Source organism: Peromyscus californicus, unplaced genomic scaffold (genome assembly GCF_007827085.1).
Source record: "Peromyscus californicus insignis strain IS unplaced genomic scaffold, ASM782708v3 Scaffold_14__1_contigs__length_90479793_seg_2, whole genome shotgun sequence".
NCBI classification, from domain to species: Eukaryota; Metazoa; Chordata; class Mammalia; order Rodentia; family Cricetidae; genus Peromyscus; species Peromyscus californicus.
In genome coordinates, this window is record NW_026294436.1 from 16,077,274 (window position 1) to 16,096,734 (window position 19,461).

The following is a 19,461-nucleotide window of genomic DNA, read 5'->3' on the forward strand; positions in this document are numbered from 1 at the left end:
GACCTCTGACCTCCACGTGTGTGCTCAAACACATGCATACACACACACAAACACACATACATGTAACACGTATGAGCACATACACTCATAAACCATGCACACACACATATACCATGTGTTTGTGTACACACACATGTGTATGTATACATATGCACACACACATAAAGAAGCCCAATGCATAGGACATAATGGTGATATAAGTATTATCTATATCTTTATATCTGAACACTGGGAGACCAAATAGGAGAGACAGAGGAGGAAAGCTGGGTCTTAAAAGAAATCTAAGTATTTTTTATGAGCATCATAAATAATTGCTGGGGTAGTGTGTGGGATTAGTAAGGAGGAGCTTGCTTATTAAATTTAGAATGCAGGTTCAAATCAAGTCACTAGCCTAAAGAAAAAATATACAGGCCAATGCCTCTGAAGTGGGGTGGGTAAGTACCAAGATGGTCATGAATGACATATTCTAAAGTCAATCTTTGACGGCCCATTCAAGAAAGGCTGCAATGCCGAGCTTTGTGATTAGAGAGTGTGTGTGAGGGATCAGATCTGAAGATGCAGCATGGATTCTGGGAAGCTGGAAACCTGGGAAGCCCTGGTGTAACACTTCAGGAAAGCAGACATGTTTTTCTCTGGCTGTTGTTTCTCAAGTTACTTAAATGAAAGCCATTGGCTATTGATCTGTACGTATATCGAGATTACAATAAAATATAATGGGCCCATTTCTCCTTGGCATTGTTTATCACTTGGGGATATCAAATCGTGTGGTCTTGGATTTGGGGAGATATTCAGAAATCTGGATGGCAGCTGATGTATTTTTAAGGCAATGGTCTAGAAAGAGGCATAACCCGGAATGTGAGCACAGCACTCACCAGGACGATAGAGATTGCTGCTTCCAGTGCCAATGCTTCCAACTTTCCGAGCCTGTCCCACAGGAAGCTGCTCACCAAAATACTCACGTTTCCATTTACAATGGCACTTACATTCTTTTGATTTGTTTGTCCCCCTGTGGCAGATCCTAGCTACTCTATCTCTTTAATCTAATTTGTGCTATGACATCAAGCTTTAATTTTATCATTATTATTTTTGCTTCTTTTTAGACACCCATGGTGTGCCAGGCACTGGATAAAATAAGAAGGATATATTCCCTGCTGTCTCTGGGCTCACACTTTTAAAGAGCTAAGACACGCAAAATACCCGGTAATTGGCAATAGGTAGTCTTTGCTCCCCCCCACCTTCCTTCCTTTTCTCCTTTTGAAGCAACCTCATCTCTCTGAACAAGCTTAAGAAGTTCTCTGGATCAAAGCTGTCAGAAACCAGGAGGGTTTGGAACAAGTGTCAGAGTAGGCAAAGGACCTTCAGCGCTGATGCTGTTCCTTGCCTGCCTGAAAGCTGTCTGGGCTGCATTCCTGCTGGCCTCACCTGTGTGGGCTAGGACTCTGCAGCTCCTTGCTGCCTCTGGCATCCCTATCTAGGGGAACTTCCCACACCGCACCTCCTGCACACTCACCCTAGGACCAAGAATCTCCTGTAAACCAGCGGTCCCAGAGCTGAGGCTTTTTCAAGGTAACTGATTGATTCGCAGCGACAGCCTCCGGGGAGTCTCAAGCCTTAGTACCACCAGTGGTCCCCAGGAGTGGTATCCCCAGTGCGCCTCTCCTACACACCCTGCTGGGATCTTTGTCTTTTTATGTAGTCGCTGGGAAGAACTCTGAAGCTTGGGGAAGCCTGAGGCTTGGATCAGTGAGAGCCTGCCGGCAAGTGTGCCAAAAGCAACCCCACCCCTTTTCCTCTTTCTACCCCATCTTTCCTTGGATTTCCCCCTTGTGCCCACTGTCAGGCTCAGAGTAATTCCCTGTGATACTTAGTAGGTTAGGCATCAGGTGCTCAACGCAGCAGCTGTGGAGTCAGCCTCATCTAGCCAGCACCTGCACCCCAGAAGCTCTAGAGTTGTAAAAACAGTTGCATCGAGGGGTGCAGAGGAGCCCAGGGCGTTAAGGCCAGTTGCACCTCAGGCTGCTCCTTCAGGGGAGCTGGTTGAGGAGCCCTGGGGTCTGAAGGGTGCACTAACCCGGAGAAGGGGAGGAGGGGCCGGAGGAGAGATGAGGGAGGAGGAAAAGGGATGAGGGAGGGGCACGGGAGCAGCTGCTGCGGGAGGCTAGGCGCAAGGTGGCTCCCCGCGGCCCGGCGCCCCGCGGCTCCGGGGGACGCACCAGGCAGCCAATGGATGCGCAGAGGTGTACAGCAGATGGCGTCCGACTGCGCCGTTCCTTCCTCCTCCTCCTCCTCGTCCTCCTCTTCCTCCAGCTTCAGTGCTGAGCAGTCAGAGTCGCCGCTGGGTTGCCAGACGCTGGAATGGGTGGTCTCCCGACACACACACCACCATCTTCACTGGGGAAGCTCGGGGCTTGGCAGCTCCAAGAGGCTGCAGCTGCGGCTCGGGCGAGGCTGGTGAGTGCGGCCGCGCTGTGCCCCGAGCTGGCGGGGTCTGATGCCGAGGGTTCCCTTGGCTGGCCAGCCGGGATGGAGGAGACAGCTGCCCGACTAAGGGGGCGCCTTCCGCACAGACTTTCCTAGCCAGGCAGCCTCCCTTGTCCCTTCAACCAGGCAGAGGCGGGAACTTGGAACCTAAACCTTTGGCTCTAGGCTGCGGGAAAGGTTGGCTGCCAGGGTGCAGCATGCTTGGACCCTCTAAACCAGAGGGCAGGCGGGAACACCCCACGCTAGTTGGGCATGGGTCTCAAGGCAACTGGACTGAGAAAGCATGAAGCTCCAGGTTGCTTTGTAGGGAACGAATGAAGGGAGCCTTGGGGTTCCTCATCCTGCGCGGGGAGCCTTGGAGCTTTTGGATCCCAGTGCAGCGAGTTCTGTGGGGTTTTTAAACTGATAGACTGAAGGGTCCCCTTTGGGGAGCCCGAACTGCGAAATCTGCGCGTGGATGCAAGGGACCAGAGAGGATACCTGAGCAAGCCAAGAAGTTTTGCGGGCGTCCTCTGATTTATCAGTGCAGAGGCAGAAGGCCACAATAACAGTTTATGTGTTGTGGTCCCTGTGGGGCGATGGGAGTCCTGGGGAAGAGGGGAGCCCATAGGTCCTACATGAAGCCTCATTGCTTTTTGAGAGAAAAACCAGGTCCAGCATGTCAGGGTGGGAGGCAAGGAGGAGGAGAAGCACGCTTTCCCCCACAGCATCCACCTTGCATCTTGCACGTTCCATATACTATTAAAGTTATTTGAACGGGGAAATGAAACCTCAGCTCTCTGGCGTCTCCATACATTGAATCTTGAAGTTGGAAAGCTTGGAATGAACGTGTGTGTGTGTGTGTGTGTGTGTGTGTGTGTGTGTGTGTGTGTGTTGAGTCGGAAGGCAGTAAGCATTCCCTGGCTCTCTCTGTTTCTTACACACACACACACACACACACACACACACACACACACACACACACACCACTTATTTATAGAGGCAGGCATGCCATCTAATGGTACTTTTCTCTTTTGGAATTCTTAAAGAGTGAGCATCCTTTAAGAGCTCTTGTGATTCCATTCAGTCCAGTGAGTGGAGTTCCAGTGGTATTAGGAGACTTTGGCACTCTCTGTAGAAAGCGCCAGGGTTCCTGGTGCTCTTTTTGATGCTGGGTGGTCTGTTGGTAATCGGCTGCTTCCCAGTTCGGGTGCATTTATGCTTTTGTATGTGGCCTTCTTATAGAAAACGCCTACCTGGTGTTTTCTCAACATATCTTGAGTATTCATTATTATTAGATGGGTAATCCATGCAGGCGGAGTCACACCAACCTGTGGGGTGTGTGTGTGTGTGTGTGTGTGTGTGTGTGTGTGTGTGTGTGTGTACCTGGAGTTTCCTTTGCTAAGCTTTCTTTGGATTCTTTGAATGTCCAAGAGAGCGTATCCCCTCTGGCATTTTCCGAAAGCGATCTGGGATTGCTGGGTAATTAGGAGGAGATGGTCTACAGGGAAGCTCCCCTCTCCCTCCCTGACTCTTGACAATACTCAGTTAAGGCTCTCTGGGAGCCATTCAAGGATTCTACTAACCAAAACAAGAAGTCCTGTGCAGTGGTGAGTGCATGCTTTGGTCTGTGGGCTAAAGGTTAGATAAAGTTTCTGTCTTGAGATTTTCCTTTGATGTACTCCTGTTTCTAAAACTCAGTGCCATTACTAACAAGAGCCTCCTTGAAAAACTTAAGGTGAGGAGTTACGTGTATCTCTAGGGTACAAGAACAGCAGAAGGGAGTGGAGCCCTCCAGACTGGTTTCAGCTTTCCCTGGTCACTGTATACTTTGCATCTACTTGCTGGAAGTTGAGGACTGAAAACCCCCTTTCACGCAAATTTAAGTAAAAAAGAATTATGAAAATGATTTTTCTGGTCATGTGGTAACTTACACATATGCTTCTAAAGAATTATGAGGGTTCCTGTTGGTTTAGAAGATGTGGAGAAGCCTTTCATGTTCTCACAGGCAGGTCCAGAAGCACTGAATGCGTGCAGACCTTCCAGGGTTCTGAGGACTTCACAAGGACTTGGAGATGTGAGTTCCTGGAGCATGCTGCCTGCTGATGCTGGACCTCCTTGGTCTATTGTGAGGCTGGAAACACAATGGACTCACTCAATATTTACCTCAATATTTAAATTGATACTTGAAAAAAATGATTTTTGCAATATTTCTTAATCTGTCTCCATTGTTTTTTCATCCAGTTTGTTGCTTGTTAAAAACTTGAAAGGCTAGACAGATAGGAAATAATTACTGACCATAAAAACCATGTAAACACAGACTGCTGTTTTGAGGGCTGGCATTAATAAGTTGGTGACTGGATGTGCAATTCTGTTCTCCTACTGAGCTTGCCTTTCAAGAGTAAGAGAAGGATGGAAGGAAAGTGATATTGTTAAAATGCTCTTCTTTAGAAAGGACGTTGAGAACTTTGCTTGCTGCGAGTCATATTTCTGAGGGAATAATTCTTTTTTTTTGTATCTGTAAAATAAAGTTTGTCTTTAAATCATTGACAGACAGACAGAATGAAAAGCTAGGATGGAAGTTAATGGAAGAGGAGTGTCGGAACAATTTTCAGTCTGTCAACCCATTTTAATTGTACTTCAGAACTTGAAGCTAGAGTAATACAATTCTTTCATAGAAAAACAATCTTGCCCAAGCTGTAATTTTGATGTTCTGCACACCTTTGTAAGGATTAGGCATTAATGTAATAACTTTGATTGAAAAGCTTGAATAGAATGATAGAGAAGAGTTGGACTGGTCCTATTCAGTTAACAGTCAAAATGACAAATGATACGATATATTAAGTGCATGATTAAGATAAACAGATTAAAGAATTCTAAGTAGTGTATGCCAGTTGGTATGGGAAGAAAAGAATAGCACAATTAGTGACCAAGCTTCAGAGGTGCTCTGTAGATGAAGCACCGGGGACTGAGCCTTGAACATCAGAAGGACATCACATTATCCAAAACCACTTGCATGGGCATTATAAATTTCTAGAGTTCAGAGTATGAATTTAACATAAGTCTTTATGTTTTCACAAGGTGGTATTTCCCAGTATATAACTTTAAAAGACAGCCATAATCACTTTAGCATCAGGCAGCTTCCTAGCTATACCATGAGTCCTTAATTTAGAGTTCTTAACAGGATTAATATCTAAGTGATAATTAACACATCAAACCTGTGAATGGGGGAGGACTTTCAGGTCTGATTTAATTCTACAAGTTTACTATCATGAGTCTGATCAGAATCTGTGGGTTAGCACGCTTCAGATCACTGGCACCCTTGCTCCAAGTTAAACATTTTTATCTTTACACTTTCTCCCTTCAAACTTCTCTACTGAAATTATTCTGTTGATTTTTTTCCATAGGAAAACAGCCATGGCTAACAATATGGTCAGTTGTTCACAATAACCCACTGGTGATTTCTTTCTAGTTTGCTTTTTATTCTTTGACAATTTCACATATGTATACACTGAGTTTTTACCCACTATTATGCTTGCTCATCATTCTCTGTCACCTACTAAAATCTTTCTTTTTCCTGGCAAGGTCACTCTACTTTAATATCTCTGTTTTTGACCCATGGAGTTTAATTGGGGTTGCATTCCTGAGTATGAGTCCAGAGTTATTTACTGGAATGTGCAGAGTGTATCAATGGCTGTACCACTGAGGAGAGTGTCACTCCCCTCTCTCAACATCATCAATTGCCCATAGTCTCTCAGTGATGAGTAGGACATTACACCCTAACCACAACCCATCTCTTATCCGTGATGTGCCAATGATGGATCCAATCTCCTGTATGTGTGTTGTGTGGCTAATCCCAGTTACTGTGAGTTTCTGAGTGCAATGCCACGTCCTGTTCTGTAGGTACTTGGACAGTATTCCTCCCCAACCTGTAACTCTTACATTCTTTCAGTTTCTCTTCTGTGATGTTCCTTGAGCCTCAGAAAGGTGATAGAGATGCTCTGTTTCCAGCTGGAGGTCTAAAATGAGCATGCCATAACTACTAGATCAAGTATTCCATCTGAAGAGGGAAGCAGAGGATTAGTGGTGACATTTGGCTACTTCCCATCCTTTGGTGAAATTTTAGAGCCTACACTAGAGCTGCTGTGGAATACATGTCACTGTTGGTAAAAAAGCTTGTGGCTACTACAAAAGGTGGAGAGTTGAACTCAGACTCCGCTTGTCAAATGAGCCATCAAGCCACCTGGTGCATTTCAGTACATGAATGTACGACAGAGCTGTATAAAATACAGTGCCCTTTGAAGCATCTCAAAACCATATTAGCTTTTGATTATTCAGTGTTCACACTTAGATTTTAAAAGAACAACTTTTGGCTGTGATATGTACATCTGTAGGATTTTTTTTTTGTATGTTAAAAATGGTCCTCATAAGGGAAAAGTGTAACTCTTGACCTAGAGGAGGGACTCCATGAGTATGGCAATGTTTCCTGTGTGCAACAAAATGCTATCAGCACCTAAGGTGAAGGTATTTTGCAGCAAGGACTACAATTCTTGCTTTTGATTTTGCCTCTCTAGGCATATTTTAATTGTGAGCCCTTTGTAGTTAAATATGCTGTGGCTAAAAACAGAATCCCAAGTAACTAACACACAATAATTCCTTAACACCTTGACTGCGAATAGCTCTTTGCTGTGTTCTACTTGCCTGCAAGAGGGCTAGCTGCAGATTGGTGCCCTGATGTTATGTCATTGAACAGTCCATTGCTTTTGGAAGGATCACAACACGGAGAGGAATGTTAAACTTCATGGCAGTCACGCACAGCTGCCTTGGTCTTGGTCTATAGTTTTGTAGTAATGCATATTTTAATTTTGGGTTCTTTCAGATGGCATTTTTAAAAGCACACCATGTCGTAGGCATAAGTGAAGTGTTTTAATTATAGTAAGGCCAAAGCTTGCAGTAATGTCTTTTTGAGTTTGCTTCTGGATGCTCCTCTATTGATTTCTATCTTTTGTGCTTATGTTAGGCATATTTGGGATGATCTGGCCACCGTGATTGGTACAGCATTACAGGATGTAAAATTATCCAAGTATTTCTATTCTCATAGGGAAATGGATCCAGAGAATGTCCTTTGGGGACTCCACTACCCTGGTGTCCTGTAGGTGGCTTCTTTAGCTTTTCTTAGATGGTCTTGATTCAGCTACTAGGAGCATCACCCCCTTTGGGCTATGGCATCTTTTGGTTGATTTATACTTGAGTGCTAGCCGCTGTACTGTTTAAATATTATCTCTGGATGTCTTCAACCATGACAAGGACAAGAATAAATGCAACCATTGGCACCATATGTAGTTGGATTTAAAATATGTTAGCATTTATATTTATATTGTAATGTTTTGCCTATAACATTTATATCTATTTAAACACGTGAGTACTGATTGCCTCAAGGTATCAAAACCCCTTTCAGCTGAGTGATCAATTTTTATAAAGCCACTGTACTTTCATCTTGATTTGTTTCTGTAAAGAAACAAAGAATACTTAAACAGAAAGCACGCAGGAATACTTGTAGTCAGGGCAGAGCCAAATTTCTAATCAAGGTCATCTGCTGCAGGGATGGATCGTCCCCACAGCTGCTTCAGACCCTTCATCAAAATTATGTATACAGGAGGAATTTGATAGGATTTTTTTTTAAGGGAAAATGTAGTCATTTTTCCCTGCCTCCTTCATTTCTAGTCCTTAGAATTAAACTAAATTTATTTCATCTTGACTTCCATTCATTTCAAATCTTTGTTTTACATAAACTATCACATTATTTAAACTGGTCTCCTGACCAACCACAGAAAGATAAGAATCCTCAAAGATTCTTTGAGGAAAATTCTTTGATATTTTCTCTAGGATTTCTTTTTATCTTTTTAACATTTATTTAGTGTGTGTGTGTGTGTGTGTGTGTGTGTGTGTGTGTGTGTGTGTGTGTGTGTAAGAGATAGATAGGTGATAGATGATAGATAGTTAGAAGACAGATAGATGATGGATTTCACATAAGCATATATCCACATGTATGTGTGGAGGTCAGAGAAAACAACTGGTAGGAGTCAGTTTTCTCCCTTTATGTAAATTGAAGGGGTTAAACTCAGCTTCTCAAGCTTGACGGCAATCATCTTTACCTACTAAGCCATTTTTTTTTCTGGCCCTCTTCTGGATTTCTTGTGACTAAACTTAAACACGGTTAGATGATTCCTGAAAATCAGGAAAGCAAGTTGTATAGAAAAGTAACATTCTAGATCAACATCAATTTGAGCTCGAGGTGGTTAACTTAACTTCCCGTCACCGGCCCTTTTCTACCAGGATGCACACAAGACTCACACCTGTCCAACCAGGCCCTAACACTTTTTTCTCTCCTCCTCCTCTCTCAGCAGTTACCCAAATTCTACCCATGAGTTAAAACCCAGTTTTAATTATGTTTTCACCGACGTTTTTCTGATTAAGCTAGTTCATAAAGTCCTTTCTCTGCCCAAACAACTCAGGGGGTAAAATCTAATTTTATTGTTTGATTAAATCTGTTTCCTCATTAGCATCTATTGGTGGAGTTCTGATGGCAAAGGCTTGGAGTGGGAAAGGGCAGCCATCTCTTCTGAGAATTCTGGAAAATGTTGCAGAGGAGAAAGTGACAAGGGCCTTGGGTGACAATAGCTGTTGGAGGAAGTATTAGCAGAGGCCCAATAATACACAGGTGGGCAAAGGCAGTGGCTGCCAATCATTAGCAACTCTGACATGCTGCACCTCATGCTGAGTGCATGAGAACCACTGCATTTAATCCTATCAACTGCTATTTCAAAGCAGGAAACAATTTCAGTATCATTTTTCATATTAGGATGCTGGGACTGGGGAACTTTGGCACCTTTTTTTATTACCTTTCCTGGAGAGACATGAAAAAACAAAACCAACTAAACAACAACAACAACAACAACAAAAACCCATCTGTTCATCCAAGATAGGGCATTGGCCCAATTGACTAAAGAAACAATTCTGCTCAAGTCTACCTTAGTGAATCAGTTAGTTTATCAGTACTACTTCCAGGAGGATGGGTACCTTAAAGATAGCTGCATTACTCATAAGTCCACTCCATTATGGGTGATGACACACACTAGCTACATACCTAGAACTCCTCAAATGACTTGTAGGCAGCTTGGCACATAAAGCCTCCTCTCCCCAGCAACTATTATGTATATAACCTTAGGGAGGAGCTTTGTGGGTCTTGTAAGTTTTAGGAGCTTCCAGAGACTTGTGAGTTTTGTTGACTTCCTGAGCCTTATAAATTTCCTTTATGTCCTAAATCTTAAAGTACCTCCCTGGGGGGTATGGGGGTGGGAATGAGGAATGGTGTCAGCTCCTTGGGGATGGCTACATAATAGGCACCTTGTCTAAGGCCAAAGAAGTTGCAAAAACCACACTGTCAGGACTTCATTTTATTTTTGTTGGCTTCCTGAAGAACCATTACCAGTTTCAGGAAACCCAGACCTGGAAAATCCCCACCACATTCATGTTCCTTTGCATTAATGTCTTATTAAGACAGAACTGTTTGACCAGCTGTGTGGAACCTTATCTTTGAAATTAGCATAGAGAAGGAAAGGGAGTGATAAGTCTTTAGATGTGAGTAAGAGTGAAGGGCAGTGACCTTGGCCATTCCTGGGATTGGATTGAGAGAGCTGGGCAGGCGATGTTGCTTTTCACCCTTTCTGCATCATATGTACCCACTGATGATGTTTGTGGTCCTCCAAGGAGATGACTCCACTGAGAAGATGGGGGCTGTTCTTGTGTTAAGAATGTGTGTGAAATCATAGTGTGATTTTTAAAAAATATTTCACTTTATTATTTATTTGTGTATATGTATGTACGTCTGCCTGTACATGCATGCAGGTCTCTGCAGAGGCCAGAAGGAGACATCGGATGCCCTGGAGCCAGAGTTATAGTCTTTTGTGAGCCATATTATGTAAGGGCTAGGAACTGAACTTTGATCTTCTGCAAGAGCAGCAAGGACTTTTTAACTGCTAAGCCATCTCTACAGCCCCAAATAATGTTTTTTAAATATTTTTGTATTAGACTTGCAAGATGGCTTTGTAGGTTAAAGTGTTTTTTTGCAAAAGCCTGTCATCCTGAGTTTGATTTGCAGAACCCACAATGAATGGCAACAACCAATTTGTAAAAGTCATCCTCTGACCTCCACACACATGCTATGTATATAGCACATGTGTCCCTACAATCATACATCACACACACACACACACACACACACACACACACTAAAAGAAATGATAATAAAAATAAAAATTATTTAAAATTTTCAAATGATCTCTTGGTAGAGAGGATCTTACTGGGTCAGCAGCGAGTTTTTAGACATGCAGTTCTATGGGGTTGTATAATAAACCCATGTCCCATACTGATGTCTTCTAACATTTTGCATGGAAATATAGCAATTGGAATATGACCAGTTTCCCTCTTTGCTTCTGACAGAATCATATATAAAGAAGTGCAAAAGAGTTGGAGTTGCAAAGAGATTTTTACTCATTCCAGGAGTGAACATTTTCATATTCAGAGCTGTCTGAAAATGTGATAGGTTGTCTCAAGGAAATGTGAGTTCGCCATCTTTGTGGATATCAAGCAGAGGATAAACAACTATATTACAGAGTATTATGCTGAAAGGATGCATGTACTGATGGTTTTCTGTGCACACACTGTGTTACAGATGCTGCTATACATGGATTAATTTCAGAAATCCCCTTAAAAACTTTTGAGGGAGCCAGGCGGTGGTGATACCTGCCTTTAATCTCAGCACTTGGGAGGCAGAGCCAGGAGGATATCTGTGAGTTCGAGGCCAGCCTGGTCTACAGAGTGAGATCCGGGACAGGCACTAAAACTACACAGAGAAACCCTGTCTCAAAAAACCAAAAATAAATAAATAAATAAATAAACAAACAAACAAATAAATAAATAAAAATAAATAATAAAATAAAATAATTGAGAGGGCTGGGAAGAAGGCTCCATGGCTAAAGTTCTTGTCTCCGAGGCTGAGAGGCTGAGTTCAATTCCCCAGAACCCAGGTAAAAAAGCTGGATGTAGGGATTTGTGCTTAGAATGCCAGGTTGAGCAGGTGGAAACAAGAAGATCCCTGGTGCTGAGTTAGTGAGTTCTAGGTCAGCAAGAGACCTTGCTGAGAGAGAGAGAGAGAGAGAGAGAGAGAGAGAGAGAGAGAGAGAGAGAGAGAGAGAGAGAGAGAGAAAGAAGAAGAAGGAGGAGGAGGAGGAGGAGGAGGAAGGATAGAGGGAGGGAGACAGGGAGACAGGGAGGGAAGGGCGGAGGGAGGGAGACAGACAAAATTTCACTATGTAGCCCTGACTGACTTTGTACTCACTATGTATACTAGGTGGTCTTGAACTCATAGAAATCTGTCTGCCTCTGCCTCCCAAGCACTAAGATTAAATATGTTCACCACCACATCCAGACATCATCATCATCATCATCATCATCATCATCATCATCATCATCATTATTTTGGAGATACAGTAATATGTATTCATACAGTATATGAATTGATCCAATTTATGATCTATGCCCAGTCTAGCTCTAGAACAGTTCTCTCAACAGAAATAGATGGTGAGTCCTGAGTACAACACATATGTTCACTCTTACATTTCCTAGTAGTCCTATTAAAGAATTTGAAAGATAAATGGAATTAATTTTAATATTAATGAAAAATGTTATTAAACCTGTATGTCTATGCTTTTCATTTCAATATGTGCAGATTATAGAAAAGTTATTTACAAATTGCTATAGATCTTTGACATATGTCTCAAAATCCCATCTGTAGTTTACACTTGTGAGCAAAACTCTATTCAAATGAGCACCAGTTGCTTGTAGCTGTGCACAACTGGCAGCCACCATGTTGGGTATGCCTAGAGGCCACACTCACAACCACCTCAGTCTTCCATTGGCTTTTTACCACCAGGTTGGTTTCTAAATCATATATGCCCAGTCTCTACATAGCTTCATCAAGTTTACTCTTAAGTGTCAGCATCTTGAGGGAGACTTGGGAACTAGGGAGCTCACCCAATCTGTAAAGTGCTTAGGGAACTACATGAATTCAGATCTTTAGCATTTGTGGAAAAAGTCCAAGCTTTTTACACTCATCTGTAACATTAGTGCCAGGGAAGTGGAGACAGGGGGATCCCTGGAGCTCACTGGCTAGACAGCTTTGCTCAATGAGTAAGCATCAGATTCAGTGAGAGGCCCTATCTCAAAAATAAGCTGGTTGAGAAAGACATCTGGCATGTGACATGAACACACACACACACACCACACACATACACATACTCACACACAAACCCTTCTATACTGTCTCTCAGAGACACATTTAGTTCCTCAACTTGTAAGATGGGGAAATTTCTGGGTTTCTCATCTGTAAAAGGCTAAATAAAACATGCCTTGCACTGGTGATGATGGAATGTACTTGTCTGGCTTCTACTTGACAGGTATTCATGCACATTGAAAAGTGACCAAATCACCGTGTCCTTTGTCTCCCAGCTCAGTAGTCCCCACTTCTTTCGTCTTTCTCATTTTCCATTTCCATGGATTTTCTAGAATGTATGTGTAGCCCCCCATATAGGGAGCAGACTTGGTCCAGTATCTGCCCATTTATGGGGAGCACGTGAAAATAAGTGATAAACTTTAAAATGAGCCTAACCGATCGTCCAGTACACACCTTATGTGACTGACTTGGTCCTCTTTTCCTCCATCCTTGTTATGATGACTGCCGCCAGAAGTGACATGCGACCCACCAGAGTGATTTTTCTGGTCAAATTCTAGTAATTGTTTTGTAGGATTGATTCATTTCCTGACAGGTTGCATTTTTCTCAGAGAACTGAAGGGCTTTGCTCAAGTTGAATTTCTGACAGGAACTGGCCCTCTGGACTGTGACATCATTCAGTTGAAAAATCAGAGTATGGCAGTCCTCTCATTGTGAGGAACATATATGGATTCTTGTGTTCTCTTTGTGACTGTAACATGTCCTGAGTCGACCATGCTAGTGTGAAACTTCAATAATCTGAAGTCATTTTTGGTGGGGGCATACTACACAGGTAGCTTAAACCGACTTAAGTCACCCCTTAAAAGAAGATATTGAGAAAAAGCTTCTGCTAGAGAGTTCTAAACTTCACAAAGAAGTTCCTTATGGAGACACTTTCTAAAGATGTGTCATCTAACAGCATGTGCGTGCTTATTAGATATTGCATCTGGAGCACAGAGGTGGCACACTTGAAGCATAATACCTGTGGACATAGTGTATTTCCCAGCAAAACTCTTATTTTAGCCTTTTCTTGAAAAGAAAAACTAAGCAATTTGCACATAGCAATATAAGCTAGTATAAAGTGTTAGATGTGTTTGTAGGCTATATGAATAAATTCAAAGGCGATTTGATGAATACCTGCTGTGCCCATAGCATGGAATAGATAAAATCAAGTATAAAGTACCAGTATCAATATCTAGAAATTTCATGGAGAGGAGATATATTCATCTTCTTTCCTTGACAATTTGAATCACCTTTTCATATACCTGTCACCTCTCCTTGTTTGTATGCTCAACTACATGTGTGGAGCAATGCTCAAAAGTCACACGTTGGGGCTGGAGAGATGGCTCAGGTTCAGCGGTTAAGAGTACTTGTTGCTCTTGGAGGGCTGAGTTCTGACCCCAGCATCCATGTCAGGTAGCTCACAACCACTCTAGCTTCTGGAGATCTGACACCCTCTTCTGGCCACTGTGGGCATCTACTTCTCTGACTTGGTCAACTCTGTTGACTCCATTTAGTGACTTCTTTTTTTTTTTTTTTTTGGTTTTTCGAGACAGGGTTTCTCTGTGTAGCTTTGCGCCTTTCCTGGGACTCACTTGGTAGCCCAGGCTGGCCTCGAACTCACAGAGATCCGCCTGGCTCTGCCTCCCGAGTGCTGGGATTAAAGACGTGCGCCACCACTGCCCGGCCCATTTAGTGACTTCTAACAGATCAACTGGACCAAAAATAAGACTGTAATTAGCTAAAGGAAGTAAGAAAGTGTAGGAGTTTTTCAACATGGGGCTTTATACCCATGTGAATTGAGTTATGAACACATTCAAGATTTTTTTTTTTTTTTTTGGTTTTTCGAGACAGGGTTTCTCTGTGTAGCTTTGCGCCTCTCCTGGAACTCACTTGGTAGCCCAGACTGGCCTCGAACTCACAGAGATCCGCCTGGCTCTGCCTCCCGAGTGCTGGAATTAAAGGCGTGCGCCACCACCGCCCGGCCACATTCAAGATTTTTTTAAAAAAACTATACTAATAGTAAATGACCTTTTCACCAAGTTATACTTTGTAATACTAAAATGTATGCAGGATTAAGCCACATTCAAATTTTGTCTAAGGGTACTTATTGATGTAGTTCAGTGGTATATCACTTGCCAAGTATTCGTGTGGACTTGGGTTTGATTCCCAGCAGTATGTGTTTGTGTGCCCCCCCCCCCCACAGTGTGTTTTGAAGACATAGGGCTAAAGTATACCTGGCCAACTGCTTCGTATCTGTGAGCAAAAGGAATCAGTGAAAAATTGTGGGGCAGTGTCATCCTTGTTTACTGGCCTGTGAAAGGCAGCACAAGAGTCCATTCCCAAACTCTGTGGTTTGTGATGTTCAGTCTAAAAGCAGTGAGTCCCACATCCATATAATCTAAGGTAAACAGTTTTGTCTTAGTGTTTGCCAGTGTGTGGAAGGGATGGAGTTATCCGTTGATTTGGCAATACATTTGGCAAGCATGCATGTTTGGTAAATCCCGACAAGATGAAAGCACCTGGATTAGCAAGGCAGTCATTCAGCCCCAACAACTGAGAGCTGGAGTGCTCTAAGTAGCATGAAATCATTTATGCCCTGAAGCCTTTTGGAAGTACAAATGAGAGAATAGAATCTAGTAGGGTATGTGTGTGCGTGCACGCACGCGCGTGTGCACACACACACACACATACACACACACACACACACACACACACACGAGTGACAGGAACACAAATTCAGAATGAGTAATAAAGAAAGACAAAAATCATTCCTAGATTTGGGTATCAGTTGTGTTCCCAAAGAGTATTTGATTGAAGCCAATGGAAGAAATGTCTACAAGGAGTGGAGAAAGCATACTTCCTCAGAGACATAAAGCAATTGCCAAGATTGGAGAAACCTCTAGAGCCTTGTCAGAGTATGTATTTTATATGATTAAGAGAAACTTTATGGATGAGTGTGGGTTTTTTTTTGTTGTTGTTGTTTTGTTTTGTTTTTACTTGTCTGTTTCTGTGATAGGCTGCCTGACAAAAAAAGAAACCTAGGGAGAAATCTTTTGGATTACAGTTCTAGAGAGGAGATACAGTCTGTCATGGTGGGGAATACATGGCAGCGGGAGTATAGTGATTACACTTTATTCAGACACATGGCAGACAGGAAGCACAGTGATTACACTTCATCCAGACACATGGCAGACAGGAAGCACAGTGATTACATTTCCTCCAGACACAGGAAGCAGAGAGAGATAGTGAAAAGAGGAAGTGGGGCGAGGTTTAATCAACCTCAAAGCCCGCCTCCAGTGACACACCTCAAAATTCCATAAGCTCTCCAAACAGCAGGGGAAAACTGTTCAAATATGTGAGCCTGTGAGGGGCATTTCTCATCCAAATCACAACAAAGAGCCAAAACAAATGGCAGGAAATGAAACACTGGCCAACACAGTGAACGTATGGTGCTTTTCCTGTATGGGTAGAAATTCATTCAGGGAACAGGTGAGCTATAGTCTTTCCTGTACAAGACGGGGCTTTGCTCCTGAACTCCTTTCCAGTTGCAGTTTCAAGTCTTGTATCCTTTTCAAATTCTAGCTTCTGCAACTAGCATGTTACTATCTCCCTTTGAAACACACACTTCAAGTTACCTGGTCTGGTCTGGATTACAGCTGAAATACAGCTTGCCAAAAGTTACAAGCTCATCCCCAGTTGTCAGATTCGGTGGATGTTTTCCAGGCAGTATTGATGATGAAAATGGGTACAGGCAATTAAAGGCCTTGGAGAGGTGACTCAATGGGTAAGGTTCCAGCCAGGCAAGCGTGAGGACCTGAGTTCTATCCCCAGAAATTACAATAAAGCTGAGTGTGGCACTGCACATGTACAGACCCAGTGCTAAGAGATGGAGATGAGAGGAGCCCTGGGCCTTGTTGGGCAGCCAGTCTGGTTGATTTGGTGAGCTCCAGGTTAGTATGAGACTCTGTCTCTAAAATGAAGGTAAAGAGTGATTAAGAAAGACAGCCAACATCAACTTCTAGGCTCTACCTGTACACACACACACACACACACACACACACACACACACACACACATACATGCACACACCCACATGCACAGCACACACTCTCACACATCTTACTACACTAAAAAAGCCAAGTATGTGCTGGCAAAGTCCTTATCATCCTGCCATTTTTGACTCTCTGTTCTAAAGCTGTCAATGTACGTACCGAAGAGTCAGACAAGAAAAATGAGTAATTTTGCACTGTGTAAGCTGGAAGAGAATGAAATGCAGCACACTTTGCCAAAAAAAAGAAAAAAGAAAAGAAAAGCTGAAAACTCATGTTGAACGTGGCATATATTGCCTGTTCTGATTACACAAGACACAAGGACATCAAAAGTCACTTACTGCTGATTTATTAACAAACTAGCAATGTTTGATGGCACACAGCTTTCTAACTGTGTAGTGGAGGTGCTGCAAGGACCCAGATGTGATCCTTTTCCCAGAGGACTTTGCAGCCAGTAATCTAAAGGGGTGGAGAATTAAAGACGTGTAACAATGAGCGTGCTCTCTGACACAGGTGCCCTCAGAACCTCTGGTGTTTATTGATCTGGAGTGTGGACAGAGTGAAGGGTGCACTTGTAGAATATTTTCGTCAACAGCATCGCCAGTAAGATCTCCCTCCAAGAACACCAGAAATCTGCTTTGAACAGTTCTCTATTTATTTGGTGGTGTTGTTGCCGTGTCTCTGGGTTCATCTGGTTCCTTGACCTTGCTTTCCTGCTCAAAATTCACCACCAGCTTGTTGCCATTCAAACTGTCCCTCAAAGCCCAGAGCTCCAGGATCTCTTTGGCCTTCTGTTTCTTCCCTTTTTTTTTTTTTTTTTCCTGCAGACCTGGGGCATAGAAACATTCACTGTATGTTTCTCTTTCCTGTGGCTCAGGGTAGGCACTGGCATCTCTTCTACCTGCCTCTGTCTCCTTTCCCCCATCCTAGAGGAGGAAGTAAGATGCCCACACCATTTACTCCCCACCAGATAGACTGACTCTGCCTTCCTAGCCAGTCAGTCCGTGCTAATCCATTTGCATTCTGCACAGAAATTTACACCTAAGACAAGACAAGCTGGGGATTTACAGTTGCGTGATGAATGTTTTGATGTGCCTATAGTATGTTTTCAAAGAGTCTCTATTCACTATCTAATAATTGCTGCTGGGGTTTCTCAATGAAGTTTTAGATCCATGTTTCACACTCTGGGTTTATTCCAGATTTACTCTGCTCCCTTCTGTTCTCTTTCCTCCTCCCCTGTCCTCTCCTCTCTTACGTTTCCCTCATCTCTTTTGGTCCTCTTTCTCTCTTTTCCTTTTCCCTTTTTCTCTTTTCCTTTCTTTCTGTATAGCTCAGGCTGACCTGGAACTCACCATCCTCCTGTCTCAGCTTCCCAGTGTGGAGAATGCAGGCATATGCTTTGTTCCAGAGTTACTTTTCTGTCACCCTTTTCCTTTAGTCAGAAACTGTCAATTTAAGGAAGTTAAGGAGCTAGGAGAGGTTGAAGTAGAGAAATGTTAGATCCGGCACAGCAATGCCATTGTCACAGCTAGGAGCAGGCATTGATGGAACACCTTCCCTGAGCCCTGAAGCCAGCTCTAGGGTAAGGGAGGACCCCGAGTGTCTAGACGCTCTGCCAGGAGATTTATATGGAGAAAAAAGAGATCACATCAGCTCATTTTTTACAAGGAAACTCAGGACATCAAAACCATTCCCCAAGTACCCTTCAAATCCAACAAGTCAAGCAAAACCACAGTTAATGATACACTTGTTTTCATCAGAGCTGGCATTAAGTAAAATTTATAACACATTCGAGTTCACGTTATAGTTTCATTGTGTGCTACGTGCACACTCGAGGACACTGAATTCCCCTTGTGTGATTTCTATATTATTATTATTTCTTTTGGGGGACACTTATATTTCATTAAGTGGGTACTAGAGTTTCCTGGAAATTTGTTTGTTTTGTGATATGTCACTGAATGTGTGTATCATGTGTATTTTTCTTAATGATAGGTCCTCAATCGGAAAAGCAACTCCTAATTATAATTTATAATATTTTTCCTTTGGAAAATATTCAGTTTATTACACATATTTATTTATGGCGAGGGGGAAATGCATGCATGCCATGTTGTGCATATGTAGGTCAGAGAACAATGTGTCATGTTAATAGTTAAAGCAGAAAGTGATGTCACCCATTAAGCCATCTCAGAGGTCCTCATAATCCAAAGTATGACCCAATATTTAGAGTATAAAAACGGTGCCTTTATTGCTGAATGGCATCCATACAAATCTTGTATTGTAAATGCCCTGGTCTCACTGCAGACCACAAGCCTTGTGTTGTATTTGGATTCTTTCCATGGTGCTGAACACATTACTATCTACTAAGAGCTAATTTAAGCACCCAAGTGAAGTGCTCTAGTACAAGAAAAGGAATCTTAGAGGCTCCACTGAATATATTCTAACCTCTATTTGATAAGTTAGGGTACCCGTAGGAAGTTGGACCACACCCAGAAACATGAAGAAAATCAATTACTGTTGAATAAGACTACAAATTCTGTTTATTTAACATTTCTGGGATTGTAGACATATAATAGATGGCTTTTTACTATACCAGGAACAGAAAATTAGACACATTCAGTC

The 19,461-nt window shown here is 42.8% G+C and overlaps 1 protein-coding gene across 2 annotated transcripts in view; it reads left to right on the top strand.

Moving 5' to 3' along the window:
- Positions 1-2,140: 2,140 nt before the first annotated feature.
- Thsd7b (thrombospondin type 1 domain containing 7B) overlaps positions 2,141-19,461 on the top strand; it is an 831,070-nt gene continuing 813,749 nt past the window's right edge. For both annotated transcript variants that reach the window (XM_052736826.1, XM_052736827.1), the window contains exon 1: positions 2,141-2,451. The gene's annotated coding sequence lies outside the window, so the exon portion shown is untranslated. The remainder of the gene's footprint in view (positions 2,452-19,461) is intronic.